Source organism: Prosopis cineraria, unplaced genomic scaffold (genome assembly GCF_029017545.1).
Source record: "Prosopis cineraria cultivar Desert tree isolate PC_DT_omini unplaced genomic scaffold, ASM2901754v1 PC62, whole genome shotgun sequence".
NCBI lineage: Eukaryota > Viridiplantae > Streptophyta > Magnoliopsida > Fabales > Fabaceae > Prosopis > Prosopis cineraria.
This window is the reverse complement of record NW_026555392.1, coordinates 23,957-46,988: the sequence shown is the minus strand read 5'-3', so window position 1 is coordinate 46,988 and position 23,032 is coordinate 23,957.

Sequence of the window (23,032 nt, the reverse complement as noted above, 5' to 3'; positions counted from 1 at the left end):
CTCAGCATCCTCATCTCTATTACCATAACTACTTTGTTCTTGCTGTCCCTTTAATAAATCCTAGCATTCACTATCCTATAACATTGGTCTTACAGTAGTTTGATATACACTTCCTTTTAAATTTATTAAGAATTTTTCGATCACAAATAACTATGAATGCCTCTTTCTCTATTTTATCTATCCTGTTTGTGTTCTATGTCTAACTCCTCTATTCAATTTCATCATCGATCATTTTATACAATTGATCCCATATACCTAAACTTTGCCACGTACTTATGGTAAGATCTGATTTCCAATTTTCACTTAACAAATTATTTGTAACTACTTGCCTTTTGTTGAATTTGGGGTGCATATGTTCTATCTTAATGTTGCAAATTTATTAAGAGAATTATTAAGTATATTCAGTTAGATTGTATGCATAGCTAGAGGAAAATAGGTTATATATATAATGTCCTCTTAGATAGCGAAAGAATGATGAAGATTTCATAATGACCATTCAATATTTTGATGGCAGCCTACCGCAAGTACAAGTGTTTTTTTCGAATAAAAAATTATGTAATTATCTTAAAATCCTCCTCACATGCATATGGTAATTACGTAAAAATTTGACTATACTTATGTGTAATTCTGCTCTTAATTGTATTCTAAATTGTAAACGAGAGAGAGGAGATAATATGAAGAAATCCATGAACCGTGGTCCTCGAAGCACGAGGTCCATTACTTTGTCATCATCTTTTACCAAGTTTCAGCCGTCCAGTTTGGATATTCCTTTTCAAAAAAGGATTTATTTATTTTGGTGAGCCTCCAAAAACATTTATTTATCACATGAAAATTAAATATCCATCGTATTTTAGCTAATAAAAGTGGCCCAATTCAATGGAAACCACAAGGTGTGGTTCTTCATCTTATCAACATCTCTTGCATGTATGTTCGTTCATTGTACTTAACGTTCTCTAATTAAACTGCATGCTTGCTCTCTCACCAATTGCAACTCTCTAATATACACACGCATGATATTTACCACTTCCTTCTTTTCCTTAGATAATTATGTATTATCTTTTTCTTTCTTTAGTTTTAACTTGTTATTTTTTTCGTGCAAAATAAAAAAAGGAAGAATCTAAGTTGATTTTGCATCAAAATTCCTTTCTAAGTGATAGGAGAAAATATATAAATATTGATTAAATAGGTAAAAAATATTAACAAATTGAACCAAATATAATTCAAAATCTATACGTAGTTATCAGTAAGATGTGCAATCATCAGTAACCTCCACGTACGCATGCATGAGAAAACAAGAGATACATTGATGAGAAATTTAAGGACCACTCGCGATTTTCATCGAATTGGACATGTCATGCATTGTAATTTGCTAAAAGGACAAATACACAACAAAGGCTATTACATGGACGGCGATGGGACCTTTTGTCTTGAGGAATATAATCAACTAATATAGAATCTACATATTTCCCTCGTGGAGATGGCTCCATATTTCTTTTCTGTTTCCCCACTCTTTTTTTTCCTTTTTGTAATTTTCTTGGTTGGGAATAAATTCTCTAAAAAATTGAGATTCATGAATTTCAATGAATTTTTTTTAATATTTTTGTATTTTATTTTTTTATAAAAAGATAAACTCTTATCTCTTCCATAAAATTCATAGATTCTCAACAGAATCCATTTCCGTTGTGCTTAATGTGAACGATATTCCTCTGGGGGACCGATTTGACACCAAACAAATGGAAATGACTCATCAACCTTTGAATTTATATGCGAAGTTCTCTTTCAAATTTGTTAACGATTGCATCTTCATGGAAACGTGAAAAACTTGGAAAAAAAATTGTTATCGAATACGGATATTTAGTAATGTGAAAGGTTCTTTGACTCTAATATATTGATTATAATTATGCAAGAAGTAATTTTCTTCACAAAAATTAGGCTAGAGAAGTACTTAGCTCCAACTATGTAAGAGATGTGTTGGCATGAATGTTCTTTTATTTAATGATGGGATGTGATCAGTGGGGGTAAACTCTTTTGTAGAAGTTCCGTTCAGGGAGAGGAAGCACAAGAAGAAAAAATATCAAGGGGCAAGTCGGTAAAATTGGTAATGTCGGGTCCATTTATACAAATAAAACAACAATAGGAAACCCTAGTAGAAATTTTAAAAAAAAAGAAGAAGAAGAATATCAACGAAGGACCTCTAAAAGAATTTAATAATATCTGACAAGGATTTCTAATATAATCATGATGTGCTGGCATGGATGTTCCTTTACTTAAAAAATTAGTTAATGATTTGAAAATAATATTTTAAACGCGTATAAGTGTATGTGTTTCCATGATCCACAAAAATGAGGGGAAAACCAGTTTAACAATATACACATGCATGCCTGTATGGTTGTCGCACCTGTTTAAAGTTAATTTAGCGATGTGGGTAATCAAATCCTACTTTTTTATGCTCGGAAGTGATTAGTGGGGGGCGTATTCTTTTGTGAAAGTGCAGTTCAGGGAGAGAAAGCTCATGAAGAAAAATATATCATGAAGAAAAAAAAACTATCAAGGGGCAGGTTGGTAACATTGGAAATGTCGGGTCAATTTATACAAATAAAACAAGAATAGTAACCCTAGTAGAAATTAAAACAAAAAGAAGAAGAATATCAATGAAGGACCTCTAAAAGAATTTAATAATATCTAACAAGAATTTCTAATATATGCATGACATGTTGGCATGGATGTTCTTTTACTTGAAAAATTAGTCAATGATTTGAAAATAATATTTTGAACGCGTATAAGTGTATGTGTTTCCATGATCCCCAAAAATGAGGGGAGAACCAATTTAACAACACACACATGCAAGCCTGTATGGTTGTCACACTTGTTTAAACTTAATTTAGCGATGTGGGTAATCTAATCTTATTTTGTTATGCTGGGAAGTGATTAGTGGGGTCGAAATTCTTTTGTAGAAGTACAGTTCAGGGAGAGAAAGCTCAAGAAAGAAAGAAAAAATCAAGGGGCAATATTGATAAAACTTGGTAATGTCTGTTCATGTCTGTTCCTTTTAACAATTGTCGGTCAATATGTACAAATACAACAAGAATAGAAATTCCTAATTAATATTAAAAAAAGGAGAATATAATATCAATGATGGAACCCTAAAAGAATTTAATAATTAAACATTAGATATTAAATTCTTGAGAGAATCACATCCAAGGACCTCCCGGGAGAATTATTAGAGACTAATACATAATTGTTTGTTATTAAAATGGTAATAGAGACTTGTTTCCTGAATGATAATTTATTGTTGGTCCTTATCTGTAAATAATTCTTTTGACATGTCTACGAATGCAATTCTCCCTAAATTCTTTTAAATCTTTTTAATTCTACCATCATTAAATTTCCTATTAGTGTCACAATAATGACAATTTTTTAAAGGCCAAAGTTAACCTTTTTAGTTCTTTGACTTTACACAAATCTTCATTTTGGTCTCTTAATTTATAAAATGTTTTTTCAGTCATTTAACATTGACACCATTAGTTTTATCAACAACTGCCTTGGCCTTTTAAATGTTGATAAAACATTCTCAAATATAAAATAAAAGGGGTGAATAATGAGTGACCAAGAATAAAACATGGTAAAATTAGCTACAAAATGTAATAGCGATATGGACAATAACACAAATGTTGTTATTTATTAAACTGAATTTTTTTTTGGTGGATCTGTGTCCATATCCCTTCATCATGCTTTTATATGACCAATTATTCTTTTTTTTATGATTTTTGCACTATTTTTTGACAGAAATAATTACAATATGATTATAGCTTAAAAATTTTTAAAAATATTTTTACTTTGTAGGAAAAAAATTTTATTTTAACAAAAAGAAAGTTGATTCCAGCACATCATTTATAGAACCAATATTTTTTTTTAGTGAAAATAGAGCCAATATTTTTCCCTGTAAGTTAATCTCCTCCAATAAATTACTGGAGTTAAAAAGCTCACATGACTAAATATCCATGTAATTTTCAAAGGAATTGAAAAATGAAATAGGGAAATAATTAGTTTAATTGGTTCGATTATTAATTAGCATCCAAATGTTGATGCATTAAAAACAAAAAGTTTTATAAAATAACAAGGAATGTCGCAAATAAACGTCGAACTCAAAGAGTCGCAACCAGCTTTAAAAAATTCTGTATGTGTATTTTATCCCATTTGATATGATTCTTGGTTCCCACAAACTGAAAAGGTTAATATTATATCCCCAATTTTCTTCTCAAGTTAACTGTTTGGTTTCATGTTAAAGAAATTAACATATATCAAGCTTTTGTACTTTACAATATGGAGGCTGCTTCCCTATATGTCTATGAAATGTCAAATTTAGAGGAAGTTATACTTCTCACGGATCATAAATAAGTTAGTTTATTGAAGTTGTTTATTAGTTTTTCTAGCTATAACAGGAGTCCTGAAATCTCTCTATCCAAATGAATCAGATATCATCTAAAAGATAAATTACCAAATTATTCTTAGGCCACGTACATACAATTGCAGCTCACCTCAAACTTGATATAAAGTATCCACATATAGAAACTTATTGGAAGAATTGTTTTGATCCTAAATATACCTTAATCTTCTTTGTCTCTCACATATCTGTTTGAGATTCTGGTGTTTTAAATGATTAATAGGAGGGGTAGTTTAGGTAAAAACCAACACATTTATTTTATTCTGGGAAGTGATTAGTAGGGGAAAAATTCTTTTGTAGAAGTACAGTTCAGGGAGAGAAAGCTCGAGAAGGAAAAAATATCAAGGGGCAATGTTGATAAAACTTGGTAATGCCCGTTCCTTTTAATAACTGTGGGTCAATTTATACAAATAAAACAATAGAAAACCCTAGTAGAAATTAAAAAAAAAAGAATATCAATAAAGGACCTCTAAAAGAATTTAATAGTATCTGATAAGGATTTCTAATAAGTAAACATTTTCAAATGAACAAGTAAAATTATTATTTTAACAAGAATCTAATCAGTTTAGCTGTTTATGGTCCTTGTCAAATATTAAATTATTGGAAGAATTACATCCAAGGACCTCTCAAAAGAATTATTTACATACAAGGGTCAATAAAGAATTGTTCGTTGTTAAAATGATAATAGAGGCCTTTTTCTTTTTTCCCTCTCTGGAATGGGTCCTTATCTGCAAATAATTCTCTTGATTTTCCCTTAATTCTTTTATGGGTCCTTCATTGATATTCTCCCTGAAGATACAATCTGCAATTACATACGATAATTACAATACATGTGAAAAGGGTTATTGAAACAGAACAAGAAATTAAACTACTCTCTTGAGTCCTTAATATAAGGAAAACTTTAAAAGATATTCTTTTTATCCTTAATACAATGCAAAGTTAAAGTAAATGATGTATTTCCTTTAGATTTTGGTCGATGATGTGTATGATTGCGGAATTGTGTGGTTATCACATTCTACATTTCACTAACGAGGGAGATTTTTGTCAATTAATGTCTTGATCAAGCTAGACTATTCAATCTAGAAGTGTGGATTTGTGAAATTCTCAAAATTAAGAGGTGTTTATTTTTGTTTTCAAAAATGTTTTTTATTTTCAAAAATAAAAAAACATGTTTAGGTAAGTATTTTGAATTTAAAGGTTTACCATACAATTCTCATTTTTATTTTAAAAATAAAAAAATGGAAACATCTTCATTGTCTTTGTTTTCAAAGAACATTACATTTGATTATTGTAAATTACCTTTAACTATGGCGAACCACTATCACAAGTCATCACTATTAACTACCAAAGACTACCATTATCAATTATTTTTAACTCTAAAATTATTTTCAAATTAACATAATCAAACATATTTTCATTTTGTTATTTCAAAAAATAATTTTTAAAAATGGTTTATATAATAGTTTGGTTTGATGGAATCCATATGTGTGTGTGTGTGTGTGTGTAGTCATAACATGATTGGTTTGATCAAATTACACTCACTAGTTAATAATTGCTTTGATATGTTTTTTTTCTCTCAAAAATATCAAACCAATTATTGAATTGGTTGAGGTAGTATTCTACAATTCGATAACAGCATAAAGTTGAACCATGGTCGAATTGATAGTGATTAAATGATAATTGTTTGGTAAATCAAAGATATTAAAGTCCCACTAAAGTAGCTTAAATTTTAGCTCATCTAATAGTTGAAAGGAAATCAAAGATATATAAGCCCAACTAAATCAACAGAACACCCTCGGACCATCATCACCACGTTTGAGATTTAGAAGGTTTTGTTTCATTGATTGGTCCCCAAGAGCACCTACATGCCATTTGCTTGTAGAGGCTGTAATTTAGGCCAAATTAAATAAGTCTAAATAATCTTGAGGCTAGGCTTAGTAGTTTATTAAAAAAAAACAAGTTTCACTTGAGGACTTATTCGAGCTGTCCAAATAAATTCAAGAAATTTCAAGCTAAGCCCAAATCCAAATGATACCTAAATACTTGAATTCTTTTTTATTATCAATAAAATAATATTAAAATAAGATAAAAATTGAAAATGTTAATTTTTTAAAATAAAAATTGAAATTAGATAAAAAATAAAATAATATTGGACAATTCAGGTACTCAGGCTAGCTTGAAAGCTCGAGGGTTAGGGCTGAGCTTAACTATATAGGCTTTTTAATAGGGAGAGTGACAGTTAAGTCCCAAAATATTGAATTAATAACAATTAAGTCTTCGACAATTTTTTTAAAAAAAATTAGTTGAAAAAATCAACCACATAATTACAAATTTTAGGAGTTTTAATTGAAAATAAGTATTAAATGTAACTTTTAGATAACAACAGAAAATTTTATTTATAATTGTTTGAATTGATATTTACTGTTCATTTTGTAAAAAAATGTTATCAAGGACCTAGCTGTCATTAATTTAGTGTTTTGGGACCAACCTGTCATTCTCTCTTAGCAATCATCCACTCATGAGATTTATATCATCCACAAAAAGGTCACGCTTAATAGGCATCAACATTGATACTCTTTGTACATGTTAACCATCTTTTTAATGGATGCCACACCAATTAACTCTTTCATACACATGGTCGTTATGAATCTTATATTTTTTGTATAACTTTTATATATCTTTCTCAGCATCATCATCTCTGTTACCCTAACTATTTTGTTCTTGTTGCCCTTTAATAAATCCTAGGATTTACTATTCTATAATGTTGGTCTTACAGTAGTTTGACCTTTAAATTTATGAGGAATTTTTCGATCACAAACAACTATGAATGCCTCTTTCTCTATTTTACCACCAGTTTCTATTCTGTCTCCCATCTCTATTCAATTTCATCATCATTTTATACAATTGATCCCATATACCTAAACTTTACCACGAACTTGTGGTAAGATCTGATTTCCAATCTTCACTTCCAAATCATTTGCAACTACTTGCCTTTTTATTGAACTTGTGGTGCGTATATTCTAGAGAGAATGACAATTAGGTCTGAAAATGCTGAATTAATACCAGTTAATAAGTCCCCAACAATTTTTTTTGAAAAGTAAGTTGAAAATATCAATCCAAATTATTACAAATTTAGAGGTTTCAATTTGAAATAAGTATTTAAATATGAAATATAATTTTGAGATTATAATGGAAATTTCTGTTTGTGAACTATTTGAATTATATTATAATTCATTTTATAGAAAATTTTATTGAGGACCTAACTATCATTAATTCATTCTCTTGGGACCTAACTATTATTCTCCCTATATTCTATCTTAATGTTGCAAATTTATTAAGAGAATTATTAAGTATATTCAGTTAGATTGTATAAGCAGCTAGGAGGAAAATAGTTGATACATATAATGTCCTCTTAGATAGCAAAATAATGGTGAAGATTTATCACCAGCAAGAAAGATGTTTGATTAAAATTTATGAAAATTAGAAAACAAAACAATTTAAATTATTGGATCCAAATATGAGAGACTCTTAATTGCCTAAGTACTTACTATATATTCCAAAAGCGGATTAATCTCGAAATATATTGTTCAAAAACCCTACATTTTGGAATGATAAAATGTTGACACCCATGATGATCTGAAACGGAAATAAAAATTTGGCAAAATTTTATAGTTAACGGTAGTAATCTATGGAAGTTTACATTTTTAGGATCGATATGAACTTTTAAAATTTGATCCAACTATCAGGAATTAAAATTGATAAAAATGGAGACGCATTTCGATGGAGTTGATCAAAATCTTAAATTTCTTTCAAAATTAAAAATAAAAATAAGATAAATATACACTATTCAAAATAGATATTCACCATTCATTCAATATGGACAGCCTAACTACAACGACATAATATAAAAAACTTTTCCAATTTCTATAGATTCCCAAGTCGAATAATTTTTTTTTTTTTGGGCCAGCCCAAGTCGAATAACTTGATCATCAACAAATCCAACAATATGTTCGACTAAGGTTAAAAGCCATTCAAATAGTAGAAATTAACTTGAGAATCACTCTCAAATTTTCTGCTAACCGATTCATCTCATTCAAGTTTTTGTTATAGCGATGATTTTTCATTAATGGATATATATATATATATATATATATGAAAACCACCTTGGGTTTATAATTATATTTGTTTTTCTTTGAAGCCGTTGTCATACAAAGGGTTGAAGTTTGTTTTTACTATTGTTGCTATTACTACCAAGTGTTATTTCAAACTTAGGCTTCCATTTGGATGGAAAGAAAAGTTACGAAGAAAGAAAATGAGAGGAAAGAAAATAGAAAGCAGAGAAAACTAAAAAAAATATTATCACTCTTTATATTTGGATAGACAAAAAAAAATAGGGAGGAAAAAAATGAGCAAATATCACAATGACTATAATGCCTTTATATTGTAATTTATATGTTTAATATGTACAAAAATATATTGAAAGCAAACATTATATAAAAATTAACATCATCAAAATAATTTAAAATCAACTTAGTTGGTAGAAATTACTTTCATGTTATTATATTTTAAAACCAAATAATTTAGTAAAAATATGTCATTTTCTATTTGCAAAATTAAAAGTGGATAATTTTTTAAATTTAAATATAATAAAAAATAAATAAATTTCAATTCAGCTTTTGGTTTCTTGGTTAGAGCATTTTGCTTTTACCTATAGTCTTGAGTTCCACAGCAAGCATATGGAACTATAACATAACAAATAAATTATATATACATAATATCATAAAAATATGAAAGTCACACATTTATAAAAAAAATGCAATTTGCAGAGAAGATGGAAACATGCACAATGCTAAAACAGATCAATGAGAGGTCACTACTATTTAAGTCAAAGACTTTTATAATCATAAAAATTATGTGAATCAGCGTTAAATTATTTTTATAATAATTATTGTCACTTATTGTGGTGTAGCAAGCAAATTATTGTAGCACATATGATGTGAATCAAAGCCTTGATGTCCTGCGGTAAAAAATAGGGGGTAGAAGATGATGAAGTAAAATCTCATGTGCAAAGAAGTAGAATAGTAAATGTAAAATAAACATTTTCCTCCTAAAATCTCTCCATTTGTGGAGAGAAAATATGGTGGGTCTCACATCCCATTTTCTTCACCTTTTCTTCCTTCCACATTTTCTTTCTCATCCAAATAGGGAAAAAGTTGTTTCCTCTGCTATTTTCTTCCCATATTGACTTTCCTCTTATGTTTTCTCCCCATTCAAATAAAGCATGATGGTATGTTGAGCCTGAGGGAGGGTATAGTGTTGAATGTGATTTGATGATAATTGATCTATGATTTCCATTTATTGTAATTTCCTATTCTGTTTAGGTTGATCAATCACATTTAATTCATTATAATTATTATAGATTTATTTGATATTTATTAGTATATCTCATTTTATTCTATGTAAACCTTCATGCGGTGATTGAATACAAACGGTACAATTTACACATTTTCTTTTTTTGTTGTGCCTTTCTGGAATACTCTTTCTTTAACTATGCTTATTTCTTTCAATATCCATCTGATTAACTTCAATTCAACTTGAAATCGGTGGTAAAAAAAAAATTCAAATCATTTTAGAAACTTTCCAAAACTTCAAAACATTGTATAATACAAAATGTAAGTCTAGGAATATTGTTTTAACCTGGAAACACTTTTTAAAAAACATTAAAAAATATTGGTTTAATTTTTTAAAACATTAAAGCTCGCCTTGATCTTACATTCTCACCCGTTTAATAAGATATTCAAGTTTTAAACTTGAACAGTACTTCCTCCTTAAATATGGATAAGCTGTCACGACACAATTCAATTAAATTTGACATCTTAAAAAACACCGATCAATTAAAAATTAGAATAAAATATGGATAACTAAAAATTGATATAAATGGTTCACATGAAAAACGAACACCCTCTCCTTATTCTTGAAATAAAAATTTATTCAAGCTGAGGTCTAATATAATGGATCGCCTATATATTAATATGTGTGTGTAATCTTATACAATGAATTTTATTATTAGTGCGGCCATAGGAATCAAGTATTCCATTATGACAAAAATTCAAAGTTTTTGTTTTAAAATTTTCCTAGAATTGAAAAAACAACTATGGTATGCAAAGAGAGAAATGCTAGAGCTACATCAAAAGATGATTTGAGCATTGACATTATAACCCAGAAATGGAAACTACATATATATATATATATACATATATATATATATAACCATTCAATATTTTGATGGCAGCCTACCGCAAGTGCAAGTGTTTTTTTGAATAAAAAACTATATAATTATCTTAAAATCCTCCTCACTTGTATATGGTACACTATAAAAAAATTGACTTCCAGCAGTGACAAAAATCACCGTTGAATGTTTTTAGCCGCGACAACATTTTAATTATAGCTATACAAAATAAATTGCTTCGCATAATAACTCGTTGGAGATACAACTTTTAAGGCAACATAAATACATTTTTTCTTTTATGTAATAAATTATACTTATATATATTCATTTTTTATATAGATTAAATTGTTAATTGTTAATATTACAATGTAATTTAATTACAATTTCTATTATTAATAAGTATATGAGTTAAATAATTATATAAATATTCAATGAATCAATCACTATTATATGTGCATTATTGTTAAATAGAATTCGTCACACCCTGAAAAAAGTAGATGTGATTGGCACAAGATATATGCAAAAACATACATCCTTAAGCCTTTATCAAAGGAAAAAAATTCTAATTTAATATCTTAATGCAATTGAAATTGAGATATGATTAGAAATCATTGCAACACTTTCTTCTAAACAAATTAATCCCACCTTTTTATAGAAATTTCAACAGAATCTCCCTTATTAATAGATCCTCCCAAAATCTCCACAACAACCATTTACAGAACCAGATCATTAATACTAAGCATCAATTTCTCCATAACAAATAGACAACATAAATTACAATTCAAGATTCTATCTATAGTTAATGTGAAGCACATAAAGCAAATTATAAAAATAATACATAAACTCACATTAAAATCAAGTTGAGATTTGTGCAAAGAAATTCTTCTACTCTAGTTTAGCAATAAATTCCCTCAATGATCAATAGAAGATTCAAGTCCCACTATTACCTGAGGCCAAAATATTTTTCAGTGAATAACGTCACAATGTAAAATTAAAGGAATTAAAGAAAATATGCATTAATGACATAATCAAGAATTTAAAAAAAATATTTATTTGAAAACAAATTAGAAACTCATACCTCATAGGCCACATGATTTTATATAAATATATGAATTATATATGTATTAATCCAAGTAATGATGACATAGCGTTAAAAATTTCGCTTTCATATTACAACATATTTTTCAAAAAAAAATATGTAAATTCTTCAAAGTCTATACATGAAGAAAATACAATTCATTTAACTAATATCATTTTAAATAAATGATAAGCTTCAAAACTAATTTTTTTTAACAGGACTAAGTCAAAACGATTGACAAGTGTGAACACAAAGTCCACGAGAATAAGCAACCAACAAAATTGCACACACAGTCTACGAAGATAAATAACTAACAAGCATGGCTGGAAGCCACGAAACAAGTATGGCAGGAGGCCAAGAATAACAAGCATGATGAGTGTCATGAAACAAGCACGACAAAAGCCATGAAACAAGTACAAGCATAAGGCCCATGAAACAAACGTTAAGGCGACACTCATGAATACTAAACTAGCTAGAATTTAATCATGGTACACCAAGGGCTAATAGGACTACTATTAGCAACCAGCGTTTTGTATTCAATCCTATCAAAATATTTTCAAACATGCATGAAATCAAAGTATCGTTGAAATACCATATCATTTTCCAAATATTGAAATTCACAGAAGAATATTGTTTAACATAAAACTTTCTTGACACAAGTTCTCATGAAGGATGCCTTAAAGGCCTTGTCTATTCAGCGCATGAATGTCTACAATCAATGTATGGAAACATAAATATGATCAAATAAAATCCTTATTTTAGACTAATCTTAAAATATCAATAGGAAGGTAATATAACTCAAATAACTTGACTTGATAAAATCTACCTTATCAAAACTAATAATTAAATTTAAAGGGCATAGCGAATACTAAAATATTATTTGCAAAAGTAATTCTCATGACATTAATTTGAAACATAATTTCAACTATTTCTCCAAAATTGATATAATGAAAATTTTCACTTATAATAATCAATATAAAAATTGAATGAATATCATAACATTATAAATATAAACATAAATAAATATATATACTCAATGAATTTTTTTTTGTAAAATAAATTGTGCTAACAAGCTATTGGGACACTATTCACTTACCTGAAATGCTCCCAAATTTTAAAATTTACTTCTTACAGCTTCTATCAAGTTTTCTCTTCCTCCATACACCCTATAAAATACATAATAGCATTTTAATAGACTATCTACAAGTTAAATAAACTCTTCCCCAATATTAACACAAAACTAATCCCTACAATAAATTAAAGTTCCAAGACACCATAATTTACATCCCAAAATTTCTCCAATTCCATTATTTCTTTACACAAATACTTTTTCTAACCAACTCATTAATTATACGTAAGCATGTCTCCACCTTTTCTAAAATATACAACTAAATCTTTTCACACTTCAACTCTTAACCATAGTTCCAAGGATTATACAGAGACAACTTCATTTCCTGGTTAAAAGATGTAAATTCAATCAATCTGCACTAAAAGTTTTCTATCAATACTTTTATCAAACACCTTATACGTATTCAAAAAATAAGCTATGAGACACCATAGTTTATAAATTATTAACTTCCAAAATTTCAGCTACTCTCACATTAACTCCATAGTTTAATTTTTTTCACAACATCTTCCAAAATTTCAGCTAGTCTCACATTAACTCCATAGTTTAATTTTTTTCACAACATCCAATCCAAATTCACAAATGTGCAACACCTAAGTCAGTTCACACTTCTTGCAAAGTCTAACAAATTTACAAAACGAAAATACACATATTTAAGCATCTCCTTCTTCAATACGTAAATAAGAAACAAATTTTCCAAAATTTCCTTTCCTCTCTAAATACCCATAAACACAAAGAAATAGAAACTCCAAGCTCCCACTCCCAATCATCACAGCACGTGAGAAAAGAAAGAAATGAAATCAAAGCCCTTTAACCCAACTACTCACCTAAGCAACAAGCAAATAAATGTGTGTGTGTGTGTGTGTGTGTGTAAAGTTTAAGCTAACCCAATCAATATCCCGCAGGAGAAAACAATGGAGCTCTTGCACCCACGCTCCTATGTAGCAACGTGACAGAAACATAGAAAGGAAAATCAGAATTTCAGCCAACTAAATCACAGAAACACACACACAAATTTGATGCGAGAAAGAAAGGAGAGGTGGGATTCAACTCACAAGCATAGCCAAGGAGGGATGATGGAAGAGAATCGAAGCTCCTACTCCCAATCAATGAGGCTTCGAACAGAGAGAAGGAGAAAATCTGGCCGCATGAAACTGGGGAGGAGGAAGGAGATCTCGCATCCCAAACCTCCAGCAACAACAACGTGGATGAAGCTCCAGCATCCACTCATGCCGACGACAACATGGAGACGGAGGAAGAGCGGTGGAAGAAGAGGACGAAGGGAGAAGATGATGATGGGGTTCAGGTCTGTCCCCCCCCCCTCTTTTGGCTTCCTTTTGATCGCACAAAAAATGATCAGGAAGGGAAAGAAAATATCTGATATATCTTCTAGATTTTTTTAAGGGGTATGAAGGTAATTTTTGAAGGCTGAAAAATAAAAAATGATTCCCTTGTGCAGGAGGAAGATTCGAACCTATAATCTTATGATGGAATGCAAGCAACATTTTCACTAAATCACTAATTTTTCTTATTGTATCTACTCCAAAACTAAATAAAAGTATATTCAAAATACCTTATTATAAATTTTAATTAATAAATTTTTTATTTAATTTAATATTTTTTAACTTTTTTTACAAGGTTATTAGAGAATTTAACAAATTTAATAATATTATATGTAATTTTATATTCTTTCTTTTAAAAATATAAAATATTTTTTTAAGAATTGAATGTTAAAAAATATAAAATATTTTTAATATATTAAGCTGTAATTATTGTATTTTTTGTAACCATTATTTTTAAGAGGCAGACTCTCACTCCAATCCCATTGGATGATTGGATCATTGGATTTAACTTTAATGAAAGAGTCAGCTTCTAACAGCTGTTGCGAATCCGGATTCGAATTGTTGTCAAAAGATGTGCTTATATATTGTGCTTTTTATAACCGTGCTTTGAACATATTACTTTCAAGTTTCAATAAGTAAATATTCACGCGCGATAAAATAGAAAGAGGCTGAAAAAAACCCACCCAAAATGTTCTTAACAAAAACTTGTAAAGAAGTATTCCTTCTGTTCTAAATTATAAGATACTTTTTATAAAAACTATCATCTCAAAATATAAAACACTTTTTATCGCTCTATTTAATACTAATTAAGTATAGATTTTACGTTATTAAATTAAGAATATTTTAGAAGTTTATATTTTTATTTTTAAGAAAATAAGATTATTAAGTGTATTTAATAAGATTTATTAGTATACAAAATTTTGGTTAAAATTGTCTTATGATTTGGGATGGAAGGAGTAATAATGAAATAATAATTAAAAAAATATGAAATGAATGAGAAGAATGGAAGAAACAAAATTCCAAAAATAACCTTGGATCTAGGGCAAAGAGGAATACAGAAGGACATTAGTGGGGAAGGAGAAGGAAGTGGCCGACTCAAAAGATAGAGAAGATAGATATGGCTCCAGTTCAATGGAAAAGTGATAGGCGAGGGAGGGTGGGAAAGAGATCCAAACACACAAACTTGCCGATCTCTATTTCCTATGCTCCCCATGCCCTTGCCTTTCCCTTTCTATCTCTACACCATCCTTCTTCTTCTTCACCTATACACATACAGCTCTTTGCTTCCACATGGGAAATCTCATAAGCTTGGGAGCTTTGGAAATAAACATATCATTTATCTGTGCGTGTTTAAAAGCACGCGCACTTATCTTTTTCTCAGACGCCTCCCATGCCCTTGATTTTTCCCTTCATATTCTCTCCATTCGATCTGGATTTGCAACTTCTTCTTCAAGTATATCTATTTTAGAAATCTTATTCCATCTTGCTTAGTTTTGATGACTTGTTAGATCTGACTTTTTCTAATGTGCAGCTCTGTTATGAAATAAAATTTTTCCTATGAGTAGCCTCCCAATTTACAGTTGAAGGAAATAATGGAAAGCAAATCAATGAATCAATTATAAATTTATTAAAATAATCAGCTCTGTTACTTTTGAAATTGACCCTACACCTCTTACTGATCACTAAGGGACACAATTGCTTTTTGGAATCATAGAAGCATGCGTTAGTTACTTTTGATGTAAATATATTTTGTATTATAAAATGTTAACTTAATGCTCCACATATACCATAATTAGGTCCTAGCCTTATTTTATTATTGTGAAAATCTATTAGTGTGGAGCTAAGCTCCTTTTTGGCTAGGCTGATAGGTTTTATTATTGTAAAAATTTTAGCAAGTCCTAATTACAGGGGAGATTCGATCAAAATTTCTATAGAATGGTTAAAACTTTACTAATTTTAAATTTAGACATAAATTATATATCATTATCTTGAATTAATTTTTTAGTTAATTAAGACTTATGGAGTGTGAGCTTATCTCATAGTCTCGCTGGTTACACCCTTAGTATTGGGGTGTGACACCTTCTTCAAAAGCCATCTCTTGAAAAGTCACCATTATCACTTCCTCTCCCTTTATTTTTCTCTTTCTTCATTGCTCTTTATCTCTTCCTTCCCTCACTCTTCTTCCTTCAACTCATTCTCTCTTACATAGTTCCTTCAAACTCCATTTCCCCTCTTCCTTCAAACGTCAAAAAGAGAAGGGAACCTAATAGCTGAGTCACATATGAGAATGCCAAGAGAACTAGATAGCAAAGTTGTAGATGAGAATGCCAAAGGTCAATAGAAGATAGAGATGAGAACACCATAGAGAAAGATGAAGATTGAAGGAAGGAGGGAACACCAAGAACAAGAGGTAAAGATATGAGGTTTCAAGAGAGTAGCCTAGACATCTAATTTTTTGTATTTTTTTATTAAGGTAACCTGCTCAAATTGCCTAACCTGTAGGGTTAAGCAGGTTAATCTGAGTTTCTCCCGGGTCACCCAGGTTAACTCAGGTTGATAGCCCTTCAAAAAAGTCACCAAAGTAGACCAAACACATGGCCAGTTCACCGATTTGACTAGCCGATATGGTCTAAGTTTTCAAACCATGGTTTAAATAAAGGATTGTGGTAACTGGAAACCCAATTCTCTGTCGTCCTCCTTGATATATATATATATATATATATATATTTGTGAGAATTGTGAAATGTATGAATTAGCTTTTTGATATGGAAATAATATGTTTGGTTTCAGGAAATAATGGAAAGTGGGTTTGAGAATGCAATATAATGTTATTAAATGGTTTATTGAATATAAATCATAAATCTCAAGCATATGTTGATGAACATGATTTGTTGTGAAATTGAGCATGATTAATATGTTTTGGCATGATCATATATGAATGGGTGAGAGCTTATCCTGTAGGAGTTAGTGAAATTCGCGTGGGCCTAATGATTGGTCTATTGCCTTGTATTGTCACTATCTTACAAGAGGTGACATGGTTTAGGTGTTACCTTGCATCATCAGTTCCTATAGAGATTGATGTGGTTCAGGCATATAACACCTCTCAAATTCAATAAAGGGAGAATTCATAGTTTGAGAGTGAGTGTGGTAACATTTGGCCAGGTTACCCCTCACAAATAGAGAGCTTGGGTTAGTCACATGAGCTAGTCCTATTTGTATTATTAGCTTATAGATTTAGTCAGAGGTATTGGAAGATATAGATAAGGATGGTGCACTAATCATACGTTGCTCTAAAAAAAATTTTCAATACTTGAGTGACTTGAACTATTGTTTTGTGAATATTCCCTCTTTTCATGCTTATAAATGTTATCTCTTGCATGTGATTGAGTTTGGTCTACTAGTTATTGAGATTTCATTTTCAACCCTGTGGATTAACATTTTATAAGAGAGGATCAAACAAGGAGTATAGGGGAGGCCTTTAAAGCTAATGACAAATAGATTTATTGTGATGTCTCTTATTATGTATAATTGAATGATATTGCTACCTAGGGAGTTAAATTAATCACTTACATGTAGTTAAATATTCATATTGCCATTTTTGGGTGCATTTTGTCCATTGTGGGGACTATTCCAAAGTTTACTTATTTTATTAGGGCCAAAGTATTTATGCAAGTGTATTTGAATGTTTTAAACTCAATTTATAGCACTTTGACTGTGTATGGCATGTTTAAAGAAAAGTCTTAAGCTTCCACCCTTTTTGAGATATGGTTGTTGGGTGGTCAAGTTTTGATTTATGATGAATTGGTTGAGAATGAATGGATTTCATGATGCTCACAGATCCTTTAAGTGTGGTTTAAGGTCCAATTAGGCTAATGGCTATAGGAATGAGATTTGGACAATTGATTGGTGTTTGAAAGTGTGAAAAGGGTAGAAATGGCCTCAAGCATCAAAATTTTCCATATGATATCGAATTTTGTTGAAACCTTAGCCATTAGGTAAGTTATAAAAATAGCTTTTTGTGAATACTTGAATTACATAAATCAAACATCAGAATGAAAAGTTGTGCATGATGAAAGTTTGGCTCCATGTGCTGTTATAATAGCAAAGTTGTTGTCATGAAAATGCATCATGTGCTGTAATGGATTATGCCTTGGCCATGGCACATGACATAGAGGAAGACTCACTACCATGCATGACATGTTTAGCTGTAATGGATTGCCTCTATGTCATCTAAATTTAAAGTATCTAAAACTATGTTTAATCTTAACTTTAAATTTAAATGATTTTGTGATTCCATTTCTATATTAAATTAAACTAAAGAAATTTACTTTGAAATTTTTCTACCATATATAGTAGTAGACTTTTGGTTTTTTGTTCATTTCTTTTTACTATAGTAGTCCTTTCATATATATTACTATTTGTCTTTTATCCACCATGGTCGAATCTTTACTATCATGGAAGGGCCTTTAATTTCATAAATTACTAAGGAAATCACATCTGTGTATTATATCATGAAAATGATTGGTTAAGTTCTCTGCATAAGCTATAGTTAGGATTTTTATTTTGATAGATATTTTGTCTGCTAGATAGAAGGATTTGAGCTCCTGATTGATATTATATTTTGTGTGAAACATTGTATTGTAGAATTTTGGGAGGTTCTATTTATAAAGGAGTTCTACTGAAATTTTTACAAAATAAATATCAAAGCTTGTGTTATAATGTGTATGTTATTAAATATATCATAGTTTCAATATAAATTCAATTACATTTTAGAAATGAAAAGATTTCTCAATTTAAGACTTAGGGGATGTGTGATATAGTTCATATCTCATGCCACTCATCCTCTATTTCTGAGGCGTGACACAAGGATTATTAAGAGAAGGTGGGATTCTCAGCTTTGACAAAATCTTCATGTAGCTATTTATGTCTTCAATCTTGCTTTTCTTTATGATAAGGAAAACTTTTCTCAAAAGCCAGAGGTTATGCAAGGATATATCACTGGTATATATAAGAAAGTCACTTCTAATAAGACCTTGTTCTTCAAAGAGGGCACACAATATTAGGAAAAGAGTGGTAGCTTTAGTCATCCATTGGCTATTGCATCTGAAAAATCAATGCGACTTGGTAAAGTAATGATTTATACATTTATCTTTCATATTTATTATCTTGTAACTTTATCTATAAAATCTCTTCTAATAACTTTATCTTTAAATGGCAGATGAATGGTGGCAATGTTTTGGGAGTAGTTGTTTAAATGTTAAAAGCTTAGCTATTAAATTGTTAAGCCAAATTGCATCTTCATTAGGTTGTGAAAGGAACCAAATTGTCTTTGAAAGAATACAATCCAAGAAAAGGAATAGATTGGAGCATAAAATGTTGAATGATTTTGTGTATGTTCATTATAATTGTCGCTTGAAGAATAGGCATTATTCAAAAGCCTTGTGTTAATTTGCATTCATAAAGATTAGTTGAATGAGTTCTTATACTTTGCTACTGTCATGTGTATTTTAGAGTTGCTAACTAAAAAAAAAAAGCAATTGATCCTGTTGATTTTGAAAGTATTGATCAAATTGATTATTGGGTAATGGAAGGAGATGATCTTTCTTTACTTCATGCTGATGAGATAGAAGAAGATCTCCTTGATGATGTGCAAACACTACCCAAAGCTGTTATTTCTCAAGAGGAAGAGGAAGAGGAAGAGAAAGGCTTGAATCTTCTAAACTTTATTACTTGTTGTCATTGTTATTATACTACTCTCATTAATGCTTTAATTTGGTTTGATGCATTTGTTTATGAAGGTGATCAACAAAGATTGAATGTGGTAGAAAGTGAAGGCATTGATTTAGGATGATTTACTCAAGAAGCTGATGATAGTTACAATGCAGATGCAGATGCTTTCAAGCCTAAGTATGCTTGGACTACTCAAGTGGAATAATAAAGATCCGCTAATATCTTTGACAAGTGATAAAATTATAATTTATTAGTTATTTTATAATATTGGGTTTGTGGATTTTGGATTGTTTTACTTGTGAACTTGTGGCATTGTATTAATGAGTTGACCAGAACATATTATGGTGTTTTTGCATTAATGACTTGGGTAGTGGTGTAATTTTGCTAGCTTGTTTCTTTTATATATATATATATATATATTATTTTATTTTATTTAATTACTAGGTTATTGATTTGACCACTGGTCCGACCAGTTGAACTATGAGACTTGTGACCTATTGACTTTTTTAATTTACTATCTAGTCCAAATTTTAAAACATTGACTTCCCCCCGTAGGGCCTTGTTTTTTTTCCCCTTTTGCTGCTTTGCTTTCTCAATTCTTTTTTTTTTTTTCGATTTGGGCACGTGCGTTGCTTTTTTCATTTCAATTTTCATATTTGATTTTGCATTTTGCTATTTTATTTTTTTAATTAGTCGCCGATAACAATCAATAGAGTTAATACACATAAGTAACATTTAGTCTAATTTATTAATGGCAAGGATGGAAGTTTCAAATAGAACAAGTTTAAGGAAATGAGTTGCAACAAGTTAAATTTGAATGACTAAGTCGTATCCAAGTTAAAAGTTGAAGGACTAAATGATTAATATTTTCTAAATTTAATTACCTAATTAAAGCAAAGGAAACCCATAAGTACAAAAATCTAACACTTAATCCACTAGAGTACTCATAATAATTCAAATGCTATGCTTATAAATTAGGCCAATTAAAGTCATTAAAACCAATGATGATTAATTCAAAATAATCTTAAAAAATATGTTTAAATTTTCTAATTGAACAACTAGAAAAATTATCAACCAGATTGAACAATCAAGAGGTAAAAGGAACAATCTAAATTTGCAACAAACATCACAATGACAATTAATATAAATTAACAATGGGAACTCAATTATTAATCTAATGGCAAAGAAAGGGTTATATAAACATAAATTCTAGCAAGTCATTCAACACATTTAATCCAAATATCAATCTAATCCAAGATTCAAAATATCTACAAGTTACAACTATATTGTCCTCAAGCATAACAACTTAATTAGAGTCACTTAAAACTAAATAACCCTAAACTCTTGAATTTAAAGGATAAAATGAAAAATCACTCCCTTGTGACCTTCGAGTGTAAATCCTAAGCTCTAATTTCCTTCATGTTTATCCCAAGTTGTCTCCCAATCTAGCTCAAGGATCCATGATTTTTCTTCTTCCTGTGAGAGTAATGGCCACGTGAAAATTGTTGATGAAGGAATAATGGATGATTAATGGGAGGAAATGCAATTTGTAGGTTGTGCTGTGAATGGAAAGTGATTGTGGTGGAAGTGGGTTAAGGAATTGAATATGGGAATGGATGGGTAGTGGTGTGTGCGCGTGGCTTTGAGAGATTAATTGGAATGAAAAATGAATGATGATGTGCTGACGGTGATAGTGAATGGATAAATGGGAGAGAAAATGTGAGGTGACGGCTCAATAATGGTGAGAGAAAGAGATAGGTTTATTGATGTAATGACTAAAGGAGACAATGAGAAAAAAGATTAAAAGAAAAAAGAAAACACAAAATCCCTTGATTTTTCCTTGCTATGATGTACCATGATACAATTAATAAACTTCAAAAATGTCTTCCAAGACCTTGACCCTTAGATGCATCTTCAAGCTCAAAATTAATCTTCACTATTAATTTATTAATTTGTACTTCCATATTCTAAAAAGTCAAAATGAATATACTACTATAGGTTATATACAAAATAAATCCCACCTCTCACAAAATATAACCAAATTAATTTTTGTCAATAATTATAATCATAATTTTCACACAAAATGATCAAAATCTCAAATAATGTATAATAATTTAAATTAATCTCAATTAAAGATTGGTAGAATTAAACTATGTTAAAAATGGGGAAATAAAATATTAATAATTAAACTTCAAAAATCCTATGATTAATAGAAAAATATATTCTTCTTCAAAAATTGGCTAATAATTTAAATAATATCTATAAACTCAAATTAGCCAAAAATTATCATTATATATAAAAATTATGATTTATTAGATTTATTAATTAAGTCTAACATTAAACAACCTGTAGGTAAATATGTAAATCCCAAATGAGCTCTATTATTTTCCACACATCCCAATTAGATCAATTATTGTCTTAAGTAGGCATAATTAACTTTATGAAGACTCATGTTATATCAAGTGTTAAATTATAAATTTAACTTGTAAATTATGAATTTTTACTTGTAATTTTTGAATTGCAATTGTAAGTGAAAACTAAATTAATAGGGATAGTCTTATCTTTTGTTACGAAAATTAAGTGAAAATGAAAAAATGTCGTTTGCTTTTGTTACTTGCATTCTTAAATAGTTGCATAGTTGCAACCCAGCCCGAGTCATTGAACCGTACAAACTATTGGTTGACAGTTCAATGACTGGATAATTCATAATTAAATTAATATATTTATCATCTTGGACTTGTTATTTCAGATAGTAAAAATTTGAAACAGTAACAATATATAAAAACAAAATAAAAATAAAAATATAGATATTTTGATGTAAATAAATGTCATCCAAGCATAAAATAATTATAGGAATTAAAGTATTTATTTATACATATATGTATATTTTATATTTTATAATAGTTAAATGATAATTTGGACCTTAAATTATAGGCTTAGGAGTGATTTAAATCTTAAACTCATTTTTGATCCATTTTTAATCCCATACCAATTACACTCGTGACAATTTAGCTCCTACGAACAACTTGTAGCACATATCCCTTAACAATTAATTTTTTATTAAAATTCCTTTTTGAAGATA